We start from the raw sequence: 23,836 nt of genomic DNA on the forward strand, positions 1-23,836 counted from the left end.
CAACCAGCTGGTGGATTGACGAGATAAATTAACAATTTAGCTAAAGATGTGAAACAAAATTGGAAGATTTTGATAAATTATAATTTGCATTTGTCTGTTTACTCCACAGAAACTAATAAAACCCATAAATATCACCTGATTAAAGAGCTGAAGACCTGGCAGGAAGCTCAGAGTTACTGCAGAGAGAAACACACAGACCTGATCAGTGGAACGAAGCAACTACAGGATGAAGAAGTGAAGAATTTGATGAACTCTTCAGATCGTTCAGCATACTTTGGTTTATTCAGAGACAACTGGAGGTGGTCAGATGGAAACAGTTTCTCTTTCAGACACTGGAATAATGACTTTAACTATCCACAATCCAACAGTGGTCAATGTGCCATGACTGTGTTTAATGATGGAGGCAGATGGAAGAATATGAACTGTGCTGAAAGAAAACCCTTCATCTGTTATGATGGTGAGTTTTTAGCTACAGTAACACAAAGTCTTTAATTTCTAGGAACTTAATTCCTAGAAAGAAAAAAGAGCCTTATTATAACATCTATGTATTTCTGTCATATATTTACTGAATGTATTAAAATAAATTTTTCTGTTATATTCCATAAATCATATAGAAACACTTTTTTAAAATCTTTTAAATAGTTCTTGTTGCCCAGGTTCGGCTTAATGACACATGAAGCTGCTGCTGCAATGATTTAGTGTGTTTGTTTCCTCTTGATGTAGATAAAGTGATCCTGATCAAAGAAGTGATGAACTGGGAGGACGCCTTGTACTACTGCAGAGATCACCACCATGACCTGGTCACCATCACCAACATGGATGACCAAATATGGATCCAGGAGAAAGTCAAGAACGCATCGACTGATTATGTCTGGACGGGTCTGCGCTACACCTGCACTCTGGATTTGTGGTTCTGGGTCAGTGATGAGGTGGTCATCTATAAGAACTGGGCCGAAGGTGAACCGACGGACGACTGTGACATGTCTGGAGCCATGGAGACGGGAGGAGAACATAAATGGTTCAAAAGAAATGATTCTGACCTGTTTAATTTCATCTGTTCTAAAGAGTAAAATCTACTCTGTTCTTTTGTTTTTGTTTCTTTCTTAGGTGTGTGATTCATATTACACGTTGGTTTGAATAATTTTACTTCCCACACTGAGAAAATACTCTTTGGTGGTGTTTGGTTTTCTAGTGTGCTGTGCAGCGTGCCAGTGTTATATATCGTCTCTTATAATTTTATGTCATTGACATCAAATGTACAAACTTTTATATGATGTATTTAATATTTCAGTGCTTTTTAAGCCATCCTTGATCTGGACGGGTTCTGTCAGATGTTTTTGCTGTTTCCAGCGAGTTAACTTGTAATCAGAAGTTGTGGGTTTGATTCCAGGTTCATCTTGCTGCTTTCTGATGTTCCCCTGAGCAAGGCACTTCAGCCCAAGTTGCGCCAATCCTCGTACTGGTGTGCGAATATGAGCTACATAAATCTCCTGTGTTTACTTGCTAATCTACTTCATTGTGTTCCCACTGGTCCTCATCTTCATTGGTTGATTTCTCCTCCTTTAATTCCTAATTCTTTTAACATAGTTAGTCACTTGTTTTCTCGACTTATTTACTTTAATCGTTTTATTGTGTGTCTAGCAGTTAAAGGCCTATTTTTCTTTTTTAGATCTCTATACGGCACTTTGTATTACATCTGATTGTGTGAAAGTGCACTACCAATAAAGTTTGATTTTGAAGCAGTATTTATATTTTATTTACATTTAATATTTTAAAATGCTCGTCATAAATTATTGACATGCTTCCCAGATATCAGTGGAACAATCTTTATTCTTATTACTTCAATCAGAACTTTTTAATAATTGCTGACCAGCATTTTTAAAATGTTTTTACTACTATCTTAACGATTTATCTTTGGCTACCTTTAAGTCTTCTACTATGTTGAATTGTGAACTTTGGCTGGGCGACATCCAAAATGTTAATATTACTTCCAGTGTGTAGAAAAAAAACATGTTAATACATTTTAAATATTCCTTAAACCTCCATGTGTTCAGGTTGAACCGTAACAGCTTGGATTGAATGTGTGACAGTCTTTCAGCAGCAGTTAAAGCGGAAAAGATTTGAGTCATTTGCCATGTAGAGAAATGACAGAAGTAAGATTTGGCCAGCAGATGGCAGTAGAGTCAGGTTAAAACAGAAGCTACTGTTTGCATCCCGTTCACTCAGGATGATTTGCGTTCTCGGATCCTTTCTCAGGAATCATAAATGTTTATGCAGGAAATTACAACACCGTCTCTGTCCTGAATTTCAAATATAGAGTCTTTTAGTAATGCAGAGGCGAAGGATGAGACAAAGTCTGATTTGCTTCATTTTTTTTCATATTTTCTTCAGTCACTTAAGGAACCGCAAAACTAATTTTGTGGTAAAGTTCTGCAGAATTCATGTGGTTTGTTTCTACGTCAGATCAGGATAAAAAAAAATTCAAGCTTATGAATTTTTACTAGGTGTTCAAATGAAAAGCTAACTGGGACTAAATGGCCAACATGGTGGAAAACTTCAATAGAGGCTAAAAAGACGTTAGATAAACTGAATGCAGATGACAAAAACTTCAACTCCATACACCATGACTTTAGTCCATCCATCCATTCATCTTCTTCCGCTTATCCGAGGTCGGGTCGCGGGGGTAGCAGTTTCAGAAGGGAGGCCCAGACTTCCCTCTCCCCAGCCACTTCTTCCAGCTCTTCCGCGGGAATCCTGAGGCGTTCCCAGGCCAGCCGAGAGACATAGTCCCTCCAGCGTGTCCTGGGTCTTCCCCGGGGCCTCCTCCCGGTGGGACGTGCCCGGAACACCTCACCAGGGAGGCGTCCAGGAGGCGTCCTGACCAGATGCCCGAGCCACCTCGACTGTCTCCTCTCGATGTGAAGGAGCAGCGGCTCTACTCTGAGTCCCTCCCGGATGACTGAGCTTCTCACCCTATCTCTAAGGGAGAGCCCAGCCACCCTACGGAGAAAACACATTTCGGCCGCTTGTATCCGCGATCTCGTTCTTTCGGTCATGACCCAAAGCTCATGACCATAAATGAGGGTGGGAACGTAGATCGACCGGTAAATCGAGAGCTTCGCTTTCTGGCTCAGCTCTCTCTTCACCACGACGGACCGGTATAACGCCCGCTTAACGGCAGACGCTGCGCCAATCCGCCTGTCGATCTCCCGCTCCCTTCTTCCCCCATTCGTGAACAAGATCCCGAGATACTTGAACTCCTCCACTTGGGGCAGGACACCCCCCCTGACCCGGAGAAGGCACTCTACCCTTTTCCGGCTCAAGACCATGGCCTCGGATTTGGAGGCACTGATCCCCATCCCGGCCGCTTCACACTCGGCTGCGAACCGCTCCAGCGAGAGCTGCAGATCACGACCTGATGAAGCCAAAAGGACCACATCGTCTGCGAAAAGCAGAGATGAGATCCTAAAGCCGCCAAATCGGATCCCCTCAACACCTTGGCTGCGCCTAGAAATTCTGTCCATGAAAGTGATGAACAGAATCGGTGACAAAGGGCAGCCCTGGCGGAGTCCAACTCTCACCGGAAAAGAGCCTGACTTACTGCCGGCAATGCGGACCAGACTCTGACCCCAGTCATACAGGGACCTGACAGCCCGTATCAAAGGGCCCGGTACCCCATACTCCCGGAGAACCCCCCACAGGGCTCCCTGAGGAACACGGTTGAACGCCTTCTCCAAGTCCACAAAACACATGTAGACTGGTTGGGCGAACTCCCATGCACCCTCCAGGACCCTGCCGAGGGTGACTTTAGTGACTTTAGTCTTGGGTTTAAAAGCTTTGAATTTGCTTGATGTGCCAACATTGAATGATTTTTCTTTTTTTTTTTCCAGAAAATTGATAATAGAATAAAAACCAGAGTATGGAGGTTTAGCCAAAAGGAGGGCAATGTTCATAGAACTGATTACCATCACATGTCAGAATCAGTGACAAATGTACAATTAAAAAAACAAAAAAAACTTAAGCATTGGTTTAAACAAACCAGTTTTATGTACGCATTAATAATTCCTCATTCATCAGGATAAAGGATGAAATTTAGCTGCTGCTCTAATTCCAGTCTACTTTCACTGCCATAAATTGCCATAATGTGACAAATATTCGCTGTTCTGATCCAATAAATAAATGCAAATTATGTCACGATGTTCTGCACTGGAAATAAAAAGTAACCGTTAAGAGGATGAGATTTTACACACACCTGATTCAAATTTCAATTTGATTTCATATTCAGCAATATAATCCAGTAATAACAGGAGATCGTTAACATAGGATAAATTGTTGCCTTTTATTTGTGTGACTCTAAGCCTTCAAGCAAAAGAACATCATGCAGAAATTGTTTTACGAAGGAAGAATCTAAATCCGTACATGGAGTTTAGAGATGACAGGAGGAGAAAAGAGGTCAAGATAAAGACTGAATGTGGAATCATCTATTTTAAAATGGTAAATATTCAGGAACTTTCCACGTTTTTTGTATATCTGGAAGATTATATAATTAAATCTACAAACACATTCCTGAGAAAACTAACAGTCTTTACTCAACAGGAATTTAATGATGAGGATCAAACTGGAGACACGGTTTGCTAGCTGACTGACTGCCAACCTTTTATCCCAGGATGAGATCACTTTAGTTTTGCCACGTTGATGGGTCCTTTTGTGCTTCATTGTTTTTTTCTTTCTCCACCTGGTTAATGAATAATATAAAAACGACTGTCAGCTGGTTTAAATATTCACATATTCAAATGTAGCTGCTGTTTAAAGAGCTGTTATAGAAACACATCAGTTTAGACTGAGGAAGCTTTTCAGCTGAACATTGAGAGACGACATCCCACATACTGAGGAAACAAGGAACCAGATGTAAGTTTCAGATACGTTTATGTTTTTTGTTATTTCTACTTATATGAACTGAAAAGTTGAGTTGAGTGTCTCCTGTCTGTCTCCGTCTCTCTGCTCTCATTGTTTCTCTGTCCAGTGGAGGGAGAGCTGCAGCTTTTCACTGTTTAAATGTTCTTCATCCAACAGAGACAAACTGCTGGAGGAAAATAATTCATCTGACAGCAAAGATGCAGTGGAGTCTGATTCTGCTCTTCCTGATGGGTAAGTTGATCTGAAACACAACTAGACTACGAGGAAATAAAGTTATTTCTTTGTTTTCACACTGAAATGTTAATGAAAGCAGCTTTGATTTTACTTCATTACAACTCGTAAGTTAACCCATCTTTAATGTTGATGAAAATGTAATACCAACATGTCTTATGACAGCTCAGTGTTGCTTCATTGACTGTCAGCTCTATCAGTTTCACTACATTAATGAGAATAAAACCTGGACTGAAGCTCAGCAGTACTGCAGAGAGAATCACACTGACCTGGCCACAGTGACTAACATGAAGGACATGAAGAGACTCATCAACATCTCAGCTGGAGATATTTAAAGATATTTCCTCTGCTCTGATGGTGAGTATTAAGAAGACACACACAGAGTCTAAATTTTTTAGATTGTTTAAAATAAAACAATCAAATTCAGTTGCAAAAAAATTAACTGCTGCTGTTTATCTGTCTGCCAGTCACCTCAATTTTTTGTTCATCTTGACAACAGATGAGAATCCCTGCGTCTCCAAAGCCAAACCAAGGTTTCGTTCACTCCAAGTTTACCTGCAGCAGCTCTATTTCCCTCCTGCTCTCCTACATCAACAGCCTTCAACTTAAAAGCTGCATCATATGAACTTCTTCATGTTGTTTCCATGATGAGGGGATTTGAGTTTGAAAACATTTCTCACTTTGTGCCTGCTGCTAGCATGTGCTTGCTCTAAATGAAAATTAGCGCTTTCTATATTGATTTCCAGTTATGACTTCCTGGTAAAGAGCCCCCTGGTGGTTGAAGAAAAATCCTCAGAAAAGTCGCACCGGACTCCAAGCCACATGGTTCAAGTCAAGTGTGGAGAAAAAGTAGCGGCTTATAGTGTGAAAAATACAGCACTCAACTCAGTCAGGAGCAACCAATCAAAGCAAGGAGGAGGGTCATAGCGCTGTCAATCATCCTCATGCTCATGCTCTCTGTCTTTCATCAGAACCAGCGGTTGTAGCCTGCCACCCATGCTAAGGATAGTTAGCATAGACACTGATGACAGCAGATAAACAGTTTTTCAGTAATGTTAAGTTGTTTTTCCACCATTAGCACAATCATACACTGTACACGTATATGATTGGCAGCACTAAGACCCTCCTCCTGGCTCTGATTGGTTATTTTTGACCTTAAGTTTTGCATTTTTGCAGACCACAAAAGCAGCACTGGGAGGAGGTGGAGGAGCTGAATTTTTTTCACAGATTATCTGTCTCACGCCATACTGTCATGACATGGTGATGGTTTTAATAAATATAGACAAAGGACACCTTTGGAAGAGTCACATAAAGCAGCTTTAATCCACAGGGTTGAATTTTATGTCAGAACATCATTTGCATGTCTGGCGTCTTCTGGGAGGTTCTTTAACGGGAACTTTAGACCATTTTCTCCATGTCATCACTGGTGACATGCAAAGTAGGGAAAAGCAACATTTTAACTTCCTCTTTTGTAAAGAGTTTTCATAACATTCCCCTATACTGGTTTAAATATTGATATGCAGGCTATATTTATCAAAAATCTACTCTTCTCTGTGTACAGTTTTCAGCAGAAAAACAGTCGATTCAATTCTCCAAAACAGAAAACAAAATAAAAAACATCAGCAATTTGTGAGGATTTCTGCATGTTATGTTGGAAAATGTCATTAGAAATAAAAAAGTATATTTAACCCTTGATATGAAGCGTTTCATCCTACAGAGAAAAATCACTGGGGTAAAATAATCCACCTGGCAGCAAAGATGCAGTGGAGTCTGATTCTGCTCTTCCTGGTGGGTTTAGTTGATCTGAAACATTACATTCACTCTGTGCTGTGACATCACACATTGAAATGAATTATGAATAATTTTGTCTGATTTTATTTTAAAAACACCAGAAACATTTTTCCTACTAATAACACTGCAAATACTGGTGGAGATGTTATCACTGATTAGTATTTGGAGCAACAGGTTTTATGTTTACAGCTCAGTGTTGCTTCATTGACTGTCAGCTCTATCAGTTTCACTACATTAATCAGAATAAAACCTGGACTGAAGCTCAGCAGTACTGCAGAGAGAAACACACTGACCTGGCCACAGTGACTAACATGAAGGACATGGAGACTCATCAACATCTCAGCTGGAGATCAGAGGGAAGCTTGGATTGGTCTGATCAGTAAACCAGAATTTAACAGAACATGGTTCTGGTCTCTGTCTGGACTGGAGTTCAATGAAAGTGAGACAAACTGGAACCCAGGAGAACCAAATGATGGTGGATCTGAAGATTGTGCATTTCTGAATCATGATCTCAAATCTAAATCTAATTAAAATCTAATTAAACTGTGAGTTGAATCATAAAAATCTTTTCACCAACAACATAAAAAACATGGAACATTTTTCCTGTTAAACTAATTTTATGTTCATCTTAAAGAATAGAACTATAAATTTAAATGTATCTGTTCACTCCACAGAAACTGATACATCCCATAAATATCACTTGATTGAAGAGAAGATGTGTCCTCTGGTGTAGCAGCAACTAGTTTATTATAAGAAGAGGAAACAATTTCCTGATTGACATCAAGGAATTAACTTGCCCTGCATCCTTTTGAACACTGTTTGTCTCACAAAATATCTAAAGACTCTTCAACACAGCATACAATATTAAATGCTCTTAAAAATCAATAAACAATTATTCTTTTAGCAAAGTTGTGTCATTGATCCATATCGTCATCTTTGAGAAGCAAAAACAAAATAATTGTATTAATCTATCAGTGAGGAGAAACTTACACTCTAAATAAACTGATTAATTAACAGCTAAGCTAAACTTAAGATGAAGCTAAACTGGTTTTATAAAAACTGGATAAAAAAAGTGACAAGTCAGTTTTCCCAGGATTTCCTGTTAAAAACACCTGATGCATAAAGCAGCTTTTCACTAGAGCTGCTGTTCTCACGATTTCATCAGTTTGTTCTGAAAGACGTCTGTAACAAAGTTTATTTGAAAGGCAAATAGAAACCAGAAGGTACGAATGTTTTCTTTCCTTTTTAGGGTTTATGAATGCTTTTTTTTTGTGAAATGTGTTCCTACCATGTTTTGAATATTAAAATGATGAAACAGTCAAATTCAGCTGCTGTTTAGCTACAAACAGTTCAGATGGAACAGTTTTCAGCAGAGCATCAAGAGAAGAGCAACTAGTTACTGAGGAAGGAGATGTAAGTTTTATTAAAAAGTTTGTTATTCAGTGTAAATTTCATAAATGCTAACATTATTCTTTATTTCTAATATCGTGTTGCTATTTTAGTTAGTAAAAAACTGCACTATTATTTCCTGTCTCCGTCTCTCTGCTCTCATTGTTTCTCTGTCCAGTGGAGGGAGAGCTGCAGCTTTTCACTGTTTAAATGTTCTTCATCCAACAGAGACAAACTGCTGGAGGAAAATAATTCATCTGACAGCAAAGATGCAGTGGAGTCTGATTCTGCTCTTCCTGATGGGTAAGTTGATCTGAAACACAACTAGACTACGAGGAAATAAAGTTATCTCTGTGTTTTCACACTGAAATGTTAATTATGTCTTTATTTATCGCACAGAAACTTAGGCAAGATCAACTGGAATAACAGTTTTAGAACTGAAATATGTTATTTTATATGTTGGCAAATTTATTGAAATTTAATGACACATGTTAGCATTATCTTTTATGTTTACAGCTCAGTGTTGCTTCATGGACTGTCAGCTCTATGAGTTTCATTACATTAATCAGAATAAAACCTGGACTGAAGCTCAGCAGTACTGCAGAGAGAAACACACTGACCTGGCCACAGTGACTAACATGAAGGACATGAAGAGACTCATCAACATCTCAGCTGGATATCAGAGGGAAGCTTGGATTGGTCTGATCAGTAAAGCAGAATTTACCAGAACATGGTTCTGGTCTCTGTCTGGAGTGGAGTTCAATGAAAGTGAGACAAACTGGAACCCAGGAGAACCACATGATAGAGGAAATCAAGGTTCTGAAAACTGTGTATTTCTGAATCATGTTCTCAAATGGGAAGTTACTGGTTGCGGGGCCATCAAGTACTTTGTCTGCTTTAATCGTGAGTATTAATAAAACACAGAATGATGACTAAGAACATAATCTAATTAAATTGTGAGTTGAATCATGAAAATCTTTCCATCACCAACCTAAAAAAACATGGAACATGTTTCCTGTTTGTGTTTCCCAGTGAAACTAATTTTATGTTCAGCTTAAAGAATAGAACTGTAAATTTAAATGTATCTGTTCACTCCACAGAAACTAATACAACCAATAAATATCACTTGATTGAACAGAGGAAGACCTGGCAGGAAGCTCAGAGTTACTGCAGAGAGAAACACACAGACCTGATCAGTGGAATGAAGCAACTGAAAGATTTGATGATCTATGATTATCAACTATACTTTGGTTTATTCAGAGACACCTGGAGGTGGTCAGATGGAAACAGTTTCTCTTTCAGACACTGGAATAATGACTTTAACTATCCACAGTCCAACAGTGGTCAATGTGCCATGACTGTGTTTAATGATGGAGGCAGATGGAAGAATATGAACTGTGATGAAAAAAAACCCTTCATCTGTTACGATGGTGAGATGTTGCAACTTAAATGTTCACACATTAATTTTTAATGTGTTAATAAAAATATGTTTGTCTTCTATGTATTCCTAAGAAGTACATTCATTTTTCATTATAAAGTTGTGAAGAATTTTTTTTGTGCTCACATTGTATGACAGATAAATTGATCCTGATCAAAGAGAAGATGAACTGGGAGGACGCCTTGTACTACTGCAGAGATCATCACCATGACCTGGTCACCATCACCAACATGGATCAACAGATATCAGTTCAGCAGGAAGCCCAGTTCGCATCGACTGATTATGTCTGGACGGGTCTGCACTACACCTGCACTCTGGATTTCTGGTTCTGGGTCAGTGATGAGGTGGTCATCTATCAGAACTGGGCCAAAGGTGAACCGATGGACGACTGTGACATGTCTGGAGCCATGGAGACGGGAGGAAAACATAAATGGTTCAAAAGAAATGATTCTGACCTGTTTAATTTCATCTGTTCTAAAGAGTAAAATCCTCTCTGCTTGTTTATTCTTCATGTGGTTCTTATTAAATGTTGGTTTCTTCCAACTTTACTTTCCTTCTGAAAGAAAAGAAAATCTTTATGTCAACAGTGATGAGCTTTTCTCTGAAAGCTTAATTTCAGTTTGGGTTTTTATATGTAATATACCAGTGTGTTATGTTTGTTATTCTATTCTAATATTTCAATCCTCCAAGTTTTCATAATCACGACAAGTGCTGTCAGATATTTTGGGAAAGTGACTTTTTACTGTTTACCATCTTATAATCAAAAGTTGTGGGTTCGATTCCAGCTTCATTTTGCCACATGTTGATGTTCCTCTGAACAAGGCGTTTATCTCGATTGAAATGTATTTGTTTTTGTCTCTTATTAAAGTTTTTGATGATCTAAAATATATATAAAAAACTGAAGCAATTAAAAAAGTGCCAAAACTGTAATTGCATTTGGGACTTTTGTGCTGAATTACACTTTCGTGGAGTTAAATTTGGGTCAATAAATCTGTCCCTGAATGCAACAGCAATACATAGTTAAGTCATGACTCTGCACCCCCATCATCTGAGGGCCTGGTCTCATGCCAAAAGACGGTCAGATGCTTGAAATTGGAAAAAACAAGAAAAAAAAAATAAATCTAAAAAGCAGCTTTGAATTTTTTCTTCTTTTTCAGTTTTAAAACATTTTTTTCTTTTGAACAAACTGGCATCAATTGTGCTCCATAGAACTCATTCTTTTTGCAAGTATGACAAGCATTTCACTCACTCACTTAAAATTTGTTACTTGTTTTAAGTATGTTTAAAAATTATTGAATTAGTTCAAGTAAATGGAGCATTGAAGTCATGACCCAATGGTTTGTTTGACACGTCAGATTTGACATAAAATAAAAAAACAAACTAAAACCCAGACTCAGAAGTTCACATGGAGAGGGTTGCTGCATTTTTACAGTGATGAATTTTCTGATCTTGAATTATTTGTTTTCTGTATCCATTTCAAACACAAACATAAACACCATCATGCAACGTCAACAAGCTAACGCTCCGACGCCACATGCTATGATTGATCAAAAGTCACACAATTCATGGTTTGTTTACACTGACACATTAAAAATAGCTTCTATTCAAAGTTTTTTTTTCTTCTTCTCAACAAACCGGTTGTCACCAAGTAAGTTTTCCTGCTTTGCATGGTTTTTGAAAAACCTGTTTCATAACACTGGTCAACAGCCAAAAAAATTGTCTGGGGTTTTTCCAATTGTTTTAGGGTCATTTTTAATGACCTGAATCCAAAAATCACATTGGTTTTGCTCAATCAGGTCAACTTCCTGAACTAAGCTACATATTAGCTGGGATGCAGCCATGACGGCTGATCACTGTTGGACTCTGAGGAGAGAAAGTCCTGCTGCTCAGCAGACGAGGCGATTGAAGAAATGCAAGTTCAGGCCCTGAATTTTGCACAATGAAGACGTAATGTCCAATTTACATGTATTTACCCTGATCACTGTTTATTACTGAATTTGCAGAAATCCTACTTTGTATCATTTAATTAATATACTCTGTTAGAAAACGACTTTTTTTTCCCTAAAACCTTTTTTTTTGGATGAGAAATCGTGACTGAACTGATAATGTCACAAAAATGTCATCAATTTCGTCAGAAGATTGGATTTCTCTGACTCAAATTAGAAGAAAAACCTGACCTGATTGAGAAAAATGGATGTTTTTACATTTTCACATTTTTTTTGGATTATGGACAAAAAAAATCACATCGAACTGCAGATGCTTGTTTATGTGGCTTTTAATGGAGTTTTTAAAGGTCCAGTTTCATCGGCAAAACAGCCTCGTTATTGTTGCTTTATTTTGGTCAGGTATTGATATTATATCATATGCTTAATATATTATCAAAGGCTTCAGCTGTTTTGATTATAAAGTTATTGAATAAACTATCATACTGTGAAGTGAATTCCTGTTTTTTTTCTCGTCACTGCCGATGAGTTTTTCAACAAAGTAAATGAAACTAAAATTCCACATAAGTAACCATTTCAACAAAACCATCTTATTAACACAATAACTATGTATGTCCCTTTAAGAAATTAGGTTTAGGCAAATTGAGGAAGTCAGTTCAGGACAGCAGGTCGCCATCACTTTTGTACATAAGTATAAGTCATGCTAGTATGTTAAACTGAATGAGGTGTTTTGCGTCTGGAGAAACTTGCTCTATTGTTGTCACACATGTAGGAGTTTTAGCACCACCTAGTGGTTGTTCTGTAATTAGTTTTTCCAGATAGATTCAGATGTTATTTAAATGTCGGACACAAATAAACAATCCAGAGCTATCTGTGTTTAACCCTCATGTTGTCCTGCGGGTCTAAAGTGACCCACTGGCATGTTTGGCTGTAGACGAAATACCCTAAACGATCTTTTTACGACTTGAAATTTTATGACTTTTCCTAAATTGACCCCGTCATTAGAAAATATACTTTGTTGTTTATATTTCCACGTGGGCTGTACACCGCTAGGGTACAAGGATTGTCCTGTGGGTCATTTCTGACCCCGTAAATTATAAAAGCATTTAAACGCCAGAAAAAGAGTTCAAAGGCCACACACAAACTGTCTCTAATACATACACGCCCCCACCCACACACCCGGCCACACACACATACACACACTTATACACACACATATCAAATAAACTGGATTAATGTACGAATTGAAATTGCGTTTCTCAATCTGCAGCTAACCTCCCACATCACACAAGTTCCCAAACACAACAAAAATAAAAACAATCTCAGACATAATAAAAACAAATTAAGGTATAGAGGATATGAAGGTACGCTGAATCCGAGTACCACTAGTTGGTTCCTTGCTGACGCCATTCAGTAGATGTTTCACCAACAGGAGCTACGTTGTATGTCTGCACGTTCTGTCCTACATGGGATCTTCAGCATAAGATGTTGAACAAATTCTTGTGCTGAAGATGTTCAACATAGCAACGTCTTCATATGAAGATGTTCTTGAACGTCTTGTGTTCAACATTTTGTGTTCAACGTTTGATTTTCTTCATCTCATGTTTAACGTGGGATAGGATAGGATGACCTTTGTCTTACGTTGAAGATGGTCAACATAAGAGCGACTTTATAAGATGAACATCTCCATCTCATGACGATGTGCTTCATCTTAAGTTCAAGGTGAGGTGGGAAGGACAGGATGCTCTTTGGCTTATGTTGAAGATGTTCAATATAACATCTTATAAGTTCAACACCTTATGTTGAACCCACCTGTGTTCCTTGTTCTCCGTTGGATCCTTGTCTTGTCGCGTCAAATATGTTGTCAGATGTCTATTTGGTTACCAGTTGCTACCAGTTTTGAGCTTTTAGCCTCCTGCTCATTCTGTGCTGCCTGGATTTTGGACTTTGGATTTGTAATTCGTATCGTCATTAAAACATTGTTCTTTCATTCCAACCTGGGTCCTCGGCGTCATCCTCACCACCTCTTCACCGCACTTCATGACAAGGACATTATAACGCAAAAGGAAAAAAACAAAACCATGTCCCTACGGGGCTCCGTAACGGAAAACGAGAAATAGATTTGGACTGAAGAATACAGTAAACAGAGAGTGCTGTGAACAGAACCACTTACAGTCTCTGAGGAACATTTTCAAATTGAACTCCAGGAATTTGCCAGGAATACAGCAAAGATCAGGCCATAGAAATGAAGCATCTGGTCTGGATGATGGTCATTCAAATCTTTCTGGTAAAGAGAGGAGAAAGGATTTTGTCTATTAAGAAATAATCAGCAACTGAGTGAGTATGTATATGTGGAACAGTTGTGGTTGTAGTGTAGAGGTGTGGAGTTGTGTTACCAGTTTTTTGATGGAATAACAACAGTATTCACTCTTAATAAGGAAAAAACCCCTCATAGTTAATCATTAGTAAGATATTTGATCAATAAAAAGTGCTGTGCTCTCTCACTCACTCCCCACCATCCTGCATCTGTGTATGTGGTGGGCGGATCAGTCCAAGATATCAATAACATCGATACCAAGTGGATATCAGTATCGGATTGATACTAGCTTTGTAAGATCGATACTTTAGTTTCGATCTTTGTATTGTAGTTTCTCAAACACAAACAAACACAAACACACAAACACCAGCAACACCTCCTGACCCCAATTGGGACAAGGGTGTACAGCAGGCGTCTCAAACTCCAGTCCTCGAGGGCCGCAGTCCTGCAGGTTTTAGATGTGCCACAGGTACAAAACACTGGAATGAAATGACTTAATTACCTCCTCCTTGTGTAGATCAGTTCTCCAGAGCCTTAATGACCTAATTATTCTGTTCAGGTATTGCAGCAGAGGCACAACTAAAAGTTGCAGGACTGCGGCCCTCGAGGACTGGAGTTTGAGACCCCTGGTGTACAGAAAATGGATGGATGGATGTATACACCTATAAGCTTTGTCCACATTCTGTTCTGTTCACTCCCCACCATCCTGCATCTGTGTATGTGGTGGGCGGATCAATCCAAGATACCAAGAACATCGATACCAAGTGGATATCAGTATCGGATTGATTCTAGCTTTGTAAGATTGATACTTTAGTGTCGATATTTTACTTGATCTTTGTATTGTAGTTTCTCAACTCTGCCTCAAAAAAGATTTGGGTTTGATTTGCTCTCAATTGATAATTGTTTTCCTGCTTTGTTTATTTAGGAAAAGTGCACACAAGTCATGGTGACATTAGTAAAGTATCTTGTAAACATCTGTACGACCTGAAACGTTCCCTGGAGATAAACACCAGCAACCCGTCCTGACCCCAATTGGGATAAGGGTGTACAGCAGGAGTCTCAAACTCCAGTCCTGCAGGTTTTAGATGTGCCACAGGTACAAAACGCTGGAATGAAATGACTTAATTACCTCCTCCTTGTGTAGATCAGTTCTCCAGAGCCTTAATGACCTAATTATTCTGTTCAGGTGGTGCAGCAGAGGCACATCTAAAAGTTGCAGGACTGCGGCCCTCGAGGACTGGAGTTTGAGACCCCTGGTGTACAGGAAATGGATGGATGGATGTATACATGTCATGATGGTAGTTTTTAACAAGCCCACATGCAGAACACAAGATAGGAGAGGTAGGATCAGTGTTAAATGATTTAATAATGATCACACAATTATCAGCGAGAATCAGGATGGTCTGGTCCAGGGGCAAAAACAGTGACGGCAACAATGGTTCACTACGAGGAAAGAACAGAGTGGTGAGTTCAGGGGTCGTGGGAAGGAAGGAAATCTTTCTGGGAAAAAACAGGCTGATCTTACTTGTTGCAGATGAACAGAGTCTTGGAGGGGAAACAAAGTATGTCCGGGGTCTCGGTTCTTGGTGGGTCCAGGAACAACGGAGGAGTGCGGCGGGCAGCGGACAGGTAGGCACGGGTGCAGCGGGGAGACGGAGGAGTGGTACGGCCGCCAGCCGTGGGGTCCAGGAGATAATTGCCAAACAACGGAGAGGTGAGTCTGGGAACTCGGGCAACCTGTGGATACTTTCCACGGCGTCACGAGGGTGGTACATAAACCAGGAATTCAACCGGGATCTCATCAAAGGATCACCGTGACTGGCTAACACTCAGGCGACGCTGGACTGGCGGCCAACTCCTTAAGTCTGCGCCGCTGATGAAGATGATCACTAACAGCTGCGGATAATAATGCACCGCACTCCAGCCGGAACCTGTCGCCATCTGGTGGTAAAAGGTAATAAGGGTGCACAGGAACTCCCACCATGCAGCCAGAACCCCGGAACATAACAGTACCCCCCCCTCAACGGTCGCCACCTGGCGGCCTAGACGAACTGGAAGGCAACGAGGAACGATAGTCGGAGATAAGGGAAGGGTCCAGGATGGAAGAACCAGAGATCCAGGATCTGTCCTCCGGACCGTAGCCCTCCCAATCGACGAGGTACTGCCAGCCGCGACCTCGCCGACGGGAGTCCACGATCCGACGGATGGTGTAAGCAGGATGACCATCAATGTCACGGGGGGGTGGAGGGGGTTCGGCTGGAGGGCAGAGCGTGCTGGTCTGGACAGGTTTGATCTGGGACACATGGAAGGTGGGGTGGACGCGGAGGGAGGCGGGCAGACGGAGACGGACAGCCGACGGACTGATTACGGTTTCAATGGGGAAGGGACCAATGTATCGGTGAGAGAGCTTTCTGGAAATGGATTTGAGCGGAACGTCACGTGAAGAAAGCCAAACCTGTTGACCTGGGACTTATATGGGTGCTGGTCTCCTCTTCCGGTCAGCCAGGCGCTTATTTCTACCTGCAGTGTGGTTGAGGTTACGGATAACGGTGTTCCAGACTTTCCGACAACGGCGGATGTGATGACGGACTGAGGTGACTGAAATATCCTCTTCCTCTGAGGAAAGAAGAGGGGGTTGATAACCAATGGAAGCCTCGAACGGGGACATACCGGTAGCTGCCGAGATGTGGCTGTTGTGAGCGTACTCCACCCAAGGGAGGAATTGGGACCAGTCAGAGGGGTTGGTGGAGGTGAAGCAGCGGAGGGTGGTTTCCAGGTCCTGGTTGAGCCGTTCGGTTTGACCGTTGGTCTGGGGGTGAAAGCCGGAAGAGAGTGAGACAGATGCGTTGAGAGCCGAACAGAAACTTTTCCAAACCTGAGAGACGAACTGAGGACCTCGGTCAGAGAGGATGTCCTGTGGGATGCCATGGAGTCGGAAAACGTGTTTGATCAGAAGTTGAGCGGTTTGAAAAGCCGTGGGTAACTTACGGAGAGGAACGAAGTGGCAGGTCTTGGAGAAACGGTCGACGATGGAGAGGACGGCGGTCATGCCCTTGGAAGGAGGTAGGCCGGTAACAAAATCTATAGATATGTGAGACCATGGCCGTTTGGGGATGGGGAGAGGTTGCAGGAGACCAGATGGAGGTTGGTGAGAGGTCTTATTTCTGGAACAGGTGGTGCAGGCTTGGACATACTCACTGACATCTTTATGGACAGAAGGCCACCAAAACTTGCGGAGGACGAGTGCAATGGTACGGCTTATTCCGGGATGTGCAGAGAATTTTGAGGCATGGATCCAGTGGAGAAAACGGGCTCGGACAGAGACAGGAACATAGAGCTTGTTGGGAGGACAGGTGTCGGGTGCAGGTTCTGTCAACTGAGCTTGTATAATGATGTCTTCGATCTCCCAGGTAATGGTGGCGACTGTACAACTGGGAGGAAGAATAGTGGCAGGGGCCTTCTCGGAATCATCAGACGAATACAGGCGGGAAAGTGCGTCAGGTTTGATGTTACGGGAACCAGGGCGATATGAGATGGAGAGATTGAATCGAGAGAAAAATAGCGACCAGCGTGACTGGCGTGGGTTGAGCCTCCGGGCAGACTGAAGGTAGGACAAGTTCTTGTGATCGGTCCAGACCAGCACCGGATGCTCCGCTCCCTCCAGCCAATGTCTCCATTCTTCCAGGGCTAATTTTACAGCTAGTAGCTCCCGATCTCCCACATCATAGTTTCTCTCTGGAGGTGATAATCTGCGGGAAAAAAAGGCACATGGGTGAGTTTTATTGTCGCCAGGAGAGATCTGGGATAAAACCGCACCAACTCCGGTGTCCGAGGCGTCGACCTCGACAATGAACTGTCGGGACGGGTCTGGCTGAATCAGGATGGGTGCGTTGGCGAAGAGGGTCTTGAGGCGTGAGAACGCCGCTTCAGCCTCCGGAGTCCAACTAAAAGGGATCTTGGAAGAGGTTAGTGCAGTTAGTGGTAAAGCTGTCTGACTGTAGTTTCTGATAAAACGGCGGTAAAAGTTTGCAAATCCGAGGAAGCGTTGGAGCTGCTTGCGGGTTTCGGGTGTGGGCCACTGCAGTACTGCCTGGATCTTCTCCTCCGTTGGCCGTACCTGTCCGCCCCCTAACATGAAACCCAAGAAGGAAATTGACGGCTTGTGGAACTCACACTTCTCAGCTTTGACAAATAGTTTGTTCTCGAGCAGTCTTTGGAGAACCATGCGAACGTGGCGTCTGTGTGTCTCTAGAGTCTGTGAATAAATGAGAATGTCATCCAGGTATACGAAAACAAAGATGTTCAGAAAGTCTCTTAAAACATCGTTTACCAGGGCTTGAAAAAATGCAGGCGCATTGGATAAGCCAAAAGGCATCACGCAGTACTCAAAATGGCCAGTAGGTGGCTTAAATGCAGTCTTCCACTCGTCACCCTTGCGTATGCGCAGAAGATGGTAAGCGTTTCTCAGGTCGAGTTTGGAAAAAACTGTAGCACCGTGCACCGGTTCGAAGGCAGATGATAATAATGGCAGGGGATACTTATTCTTAACTGTAATATTGTTTAACCCTCTATAGTCTATGCAGGGTCTCAGGGATCCATCTTTCTTCCCCACAAAAAAAAATCCAGCTCCCAGAGGGGAAGATGAGGTGCGGATTACACCGGCTGCCAAAGACTCCTTTATATATTTGTCCATAGCGTCTCTTTCAGGTCGAGAAATATTGTATAAGCGACTGGTGGGTAACGGAGCCCCCGGCAGGAGGTCTATGGAACAATCATATGGACGGTGAGGAGGGAGAGAAAGAGCCTTGGACTTACTGAACACCGGAGCGAGGTCGTGGTATTCAGAGGGGATTGTGGAGAGATCGACTGGGTCCGCCTCCTGAGGCTCAGCCGGCGGAGGACCTGGGGGAACAGCTGAGCGGAGACAAGATGAGTGACAAGAAGCGGACCAGGACTCTAGGTGTTTTTCGGTCCAGTTTATTTGTGGGTTGTGAAGTTGTAACCAGTGGAAGCCTAAAATTATGGGGGAATTGGCTGATGAAAATACAAAAAATGAAATAAACTCACTGTGATTACCAGAAATGATGAGGTGGAGTGGTTTGGTTTTATGTGTGATGTGTGGCAGCGTTTTTCCATCTAATGCTGTGACTCGCAGTGGAACAGGTAGTGGTTCGGTCTCTATTTTCATCTGTTTCACCAGGGAGTCGTCGATCAAATCTTGTTCGCAACCAGAGTCGACCAGGGCGGATAAAGAAAATGACTGGGTCTGAATCAAAATGGTTGCGGGCAACAGTAAGCGAGGAGAGTCTTTTTCGCTGGGATGGTCCGCCAACCTCCTCGCTGCTACGGGCGGACCGGGAGGTTTAAACGAACCGGACAGTTGGCCAGAAAATGACCCGGGGAACCACAATAAATACAAAGGCGGGCTGAAATGCGCCGCTGGCGCTCCTCAGGAGTCAGGCGAGTCCGACCTAACTGCATGGGCTCGGGTTCCTGAAAGGCTCGGGGCGGAGAAACTGCCGAGGGGGAAGCGGAGCCACCGAGGTGTCTAAATGGTTGGCTCCTACGACCCCAATCTCTCCTTCGGGACCGGATTCTGTGATCCAGTCGGATGGTCTGGCTAATTAATTCCTCTAGGGTCCTAGGTTCTTCAAAAGTAGCCAGCTCATCCTTAATGTTTTCATTTAACGCGTTATAATATGCGCTCTTAAGCGCGGCTGGGTTCCAGCCTGTCGCTGCAGCCTTGATGCGGAAATCAACGGAAAATTCCGCCACAGTTCTATTTCCTTGTTTAATATTCCACAACTCTCTGGAATTAAATGACTGGTCAGCATCTTGACAAAACACCTGTCTGAACTCTTTTATGAATTCATCAAATGAACAGCCATAGCGTGCTGGATCTGGGAAACGAGCTTCGGCCCATAACAAAGCTTGTCCCGACAACGAGGACAGGACGTATGCAATCTTGGAGCTGTCGTAAGGGAAGCTTCTCGGGGAGTGATTGAACATTATCGAGCATTGAAGGAGAAAACCATTACATTTTCTCCGGTCACCTGTGAATCTTTCGGGTGTAGGTGGACGGACCTCAGAAAACGTGGATTGGATCTCCGGAGCTGGGTTTGAAGCAAGAGCTGAGTCAGAAGCTGGAGCGGGATCTGGAGGAGAAGTTTGAGGGGCTGAACCTCGAAGGAAACGGGTTAATTCAGACAGTTGTTGGTTCGTTTCAGTTTGGATTCTACTTAACTCTCTTAATGCGTTTTCATGAGTTTGCAATGTAGATTGTTGTTCGGCTAAGGCTCTCCGGATTGCGTCTGCTGGGCTGATTTGTTGGCCTGAGTGTTCTGTCATGATGGTAGTTTTTAACAAGCCCACATGCAGAACACAAGATAGGAGAGGTAGGATCAGTGTTAAATGATTTAATAATGATCACACAATTATCAGCGAGAATCAGGATGGTCTGGTCGAGGGGCAAAAACAGTGACGGCAACAATGGTTCACTACGAGGAAAGAACAGAGTGGTGAGTTCAGGGGTCGTGGGAAGGAAGGAAATCTTTCTGGGAAAAAACAGGCTGATCTTACTTGTTGCAAATGAACAGAGTCTTGGAGGGGAAACAAAGTATGTCCGGGGTCTCGGTTCTTGGTGGGTCCAGGAACAACGGAGGAGTGCGGCGGGCAACGGACAGGTAGGCACGGGTGCAGCGGGGAGACGGAGGAGTGGTACGGCCGCCAGCCGTGGGGTCCAGGAGATAATTGCCAAACAACGGAGAGGTGAGTCTGGGAACTCGGGCAACCTGTGGATACTTTCCACGGCGTCACGAGGGTGGTACATAAACCAGGAATTCAACCGGGATCTCATCAAAGGATCACCGTGACTGGCTAACACTCAGGCGACGCTGGACTGGCGGCCAACTCCTTAAGTCTGCGCCGCTGATGAAGATGATCACTAACAGCTGCGGATAATAATGCACCGCACTCCAGCCGGAACCTGTCGCCATCTGGTGGTAAAAGGTAATAAGGGTGCACAGGAACTCCCACCATGCAGCCAGAACCCCGGAACATAACAATACACCTATAAGCTTTGTCCACATTCTGTTCTAGGAAAAGAAAGGAAGGAGCAAAGAAAGAAAGATGAAAGAATTCATATTTCCTAAAGTAGCTGCTTTGCTTTCCTACACACCTGCTATTCTTAAAGCTGCAAAATGTAACTTTTATTTTTTTAAATAATGTTTTTAACATATTAGTTAACATTATTATTATGTCATGACAGTATAAGACAGATAGACTGTGTCTGACGGTGCATTTTTTGCAGACCACAAAAGCAGCACTGGGAGGAGGTGGAGGAGCTGAATTTTTTTCACAGATTATCTGTCTCACGTCATACTGTCATGACATGGTGATGGTTTTAATAAATATAGACAAAGGACACCTTTGGAAGAGTCACATAAAGCAGCTTTAATCCACAGGGTTGAATTTTATGTCAGAACACCATTTGCATGTCTGGCGTCTTCTGGGAGGTTCTTTAACGGGAACTTTAGACCATTTTCTCCATGTCATCACTGGTGACATGCAAAGTAGGGAAAAGCAACATTTTAACTTCCTCTTTTGTAAAGAGTTTTCATAACATTCCCCTATACTGGTTTAAATATTGATATGCAGGCTATATTTATCAAAAATCTACTCTTCTCTGTGTACAGTTTTCAACAGAAAAACAGTCGATTCAATTCTCCAAAACAAAAAACAAAATAAAAAACATCAGCAATTTGTGAGGATTTCTGCATGTTATGTTGGAAAATGTCATTAGAAATAAAAAAGTATATTTAACCCTTGATATGAAGCGTTTCATCCTACAGAGAAAAATCACTGGGGTAAAATAATCCACATGGCAGCAAAGATGCAGTGGAGTCTGATTCTGCTCTTCCTGATGGGTTTAGTTGATCTGAAACATTACATTCACTCTGTGCTGTGACATCACACATTGAAATGAATTATGAATAATTTTGTCTGATTTTATTTTAAAAACACCAGAAACATTTTTCCTACTAATAACACTGCAAATACTGGTGGAGATGTTATCACTGATTAGTATTTTGAGCAACAGGTTTTATGTTTACAGCTCAGTGTTGCTTCATTGACTGTCAGCTCTATCAGTTTCACTACATTAATGAGAATAAAACCTGGACTGAAGCTCAGCAGTACTGCGGAGAGAAACACACTGACCTGGCCACAGTGACTAACATGAAGGACATGGAGAGACTCATCAACATCTCAGCTGGAGATCAGAGTGAAGCTTGGATTGGTCTGATCAGTAGAGCAGAATTTACCAGAACATGGTTCTGGTTTCTGTCTGGACTGGAGTTCAATGAAAGTGAGACAAACTGGAACCCAGGAGAACCAAATGATGGTGGATCTGAAAATTGTGCATTTCTGAATCATGATCTCAAATCTAAATCTAATTAAAATCTAATTAAACTGTGAGTTGAATCATAAAAATCTTTTCACCAACAACATAAAAAACATGGAACATTTTTCCTGTTAAACTAATTTTATGTTCATCTTAAAGAATAGAACTGTAGATTGAAATGTATCTGTTCACTCCACAGAAACTGATACAACCAATAAATATCACTTGATTAAAGAGAAGATGTGTCCTCTGGTGTAGCAGCATCTAGTTTATTATAAGAAGAGGAAACAATTTCCTGATTGACATCAAGGAATTAACTTGCCCTGCATCCTTTTGAACACTGTTTGTCTCACAAAATATCTAAAGACTCTTCAACACAGCATACAATATTAAATGCTCTTAAAAATCAATAAACAATTATTCTTTTAGCAAAGTTGTGTCATTGATCCATATTGTCATCTTTGAGAAGCAAAAACAAAATAATTGTATTAATCTATCAGTGAGGAGAAACTTACACTCTAAATAAACTGATTAATTAACAGCTAAGCTAAACTTAAGATGAAGCTAAACTGGTTTTATAAAAACTGGATAAAAAAAGTGACAAGTCAGTTTTCCCAGGATTTCCTGTTAAAAACACCTGATGCATAAAGCAGCTTTTCACTAGAGCTGCTGTTCTCACGATTTCATCAGTTTGTTCTGAAAGACGTTTGTAACAAAGTTTATTTGAAAGGCAAATAGAAACCAGAAGGTACGAATGTTTTCTTTCCTTTTTAGGGTTTATGAATGCTTTTTTTTGTGAAACGTGCTCCTACCATGTTTTGAATATTAAAATGATGAAACAGTCAAATTCAGCTGCTGTTTGGCTGCAAACAGTTCAGATGGAACAGTTTTCAGCAGAGCATCAAGAGAAGAGCAACTAGTTACTGAGGAAGGAGATGTAAGTTTGATAAAAAAGCTTACTATTAAGTGTAAATTTCATAAATGCTTAAATTATTCTTTATTTCTAATATCATGTTGCTATTATAGTCAGGAAAAAACTGCACTATTATTTCCTGTCTCCGTCTCTCTGCTCTCATTGTTTCTCTGTCCAGTGGAGGGAGAGCTGCAGCTTCTCACTGTTTAAATGTTCTTCATCCAACAGAGACAAACTGCTGGAGGAAAATAATTCATCTGACAGCAAAGATGCAGTGGAGTCTGATTCTGCTCTTCCTGATGGGTAAGTTGATCTGAAACACAACTAGACTACGAGGAAATAAAGTTATTTCTTTGTTTTCACACTGAAATGTTAATGAAAGCAGTTTATTAACTGCTTGGGAAGAAATCCTCCCAATTTAATATGTTTTATATTCACAGCTCAGTGTTGCTTCATTGACTGTCAGCTCTATGAGTTTCACTACATTAATGAGAAT

The 23,836-nt window shown here is 41.5% G+C and overlaps 2 long non-coding RNA genes across 2 annotated transcripts; both read left to right on the plus strand.

Moving 5' to 3' along the window:
* The first annotated feature begins 4,831 nt into the window (after nucleotides 1-4,831).
* On the plus strand, nucleotides 4,832-5,469 carry LOC102229305. The gene is made up of 3 exons (XR_002753906.1): nucleotides 4,832-4,908; nucleotides 5,074-5,148; nucleotides 5,314-5,469. It is a non-coding gene; the product is annotated as an uncharacterized LOC102229305 (long non-coding RNA).
* Nucleotides 5,470-8,295: 2,826 nt separating this feature from the next.
* On the plus strand, nucleotides 8,296-22,218 carry LOC111611148. Its single transcript, XR_002753907.1, has 3 exons — nucleotides 8,296-8,352; nucleotides 8,557-8,631; nucleotides 22,140-22,218. It is a non-coding gene; the product is annotated as an uncharacterized LOC111611148 (long non-coding RNA).
* The last annotated feature ends 1,618 nt before the right edge of the window (nucleotides 22,219-23,836 follow it).

Source organism: Xiphophorus maculatus, chromosome 14, assembly GCF_002775205.1.
Source record: "Xiphophorus maculatus strain JP 163 A chromosome 14, X_maculatus-5.0-male, whole genome shotgun sequence".
Classification (NCBI taxonomy): Eukaryota; Metazoa; Chordata; class Actinopteri; order Cyprinodontiformes; family Poeciliidae; genus Xiphophorus; species Xiphophorus maculatus.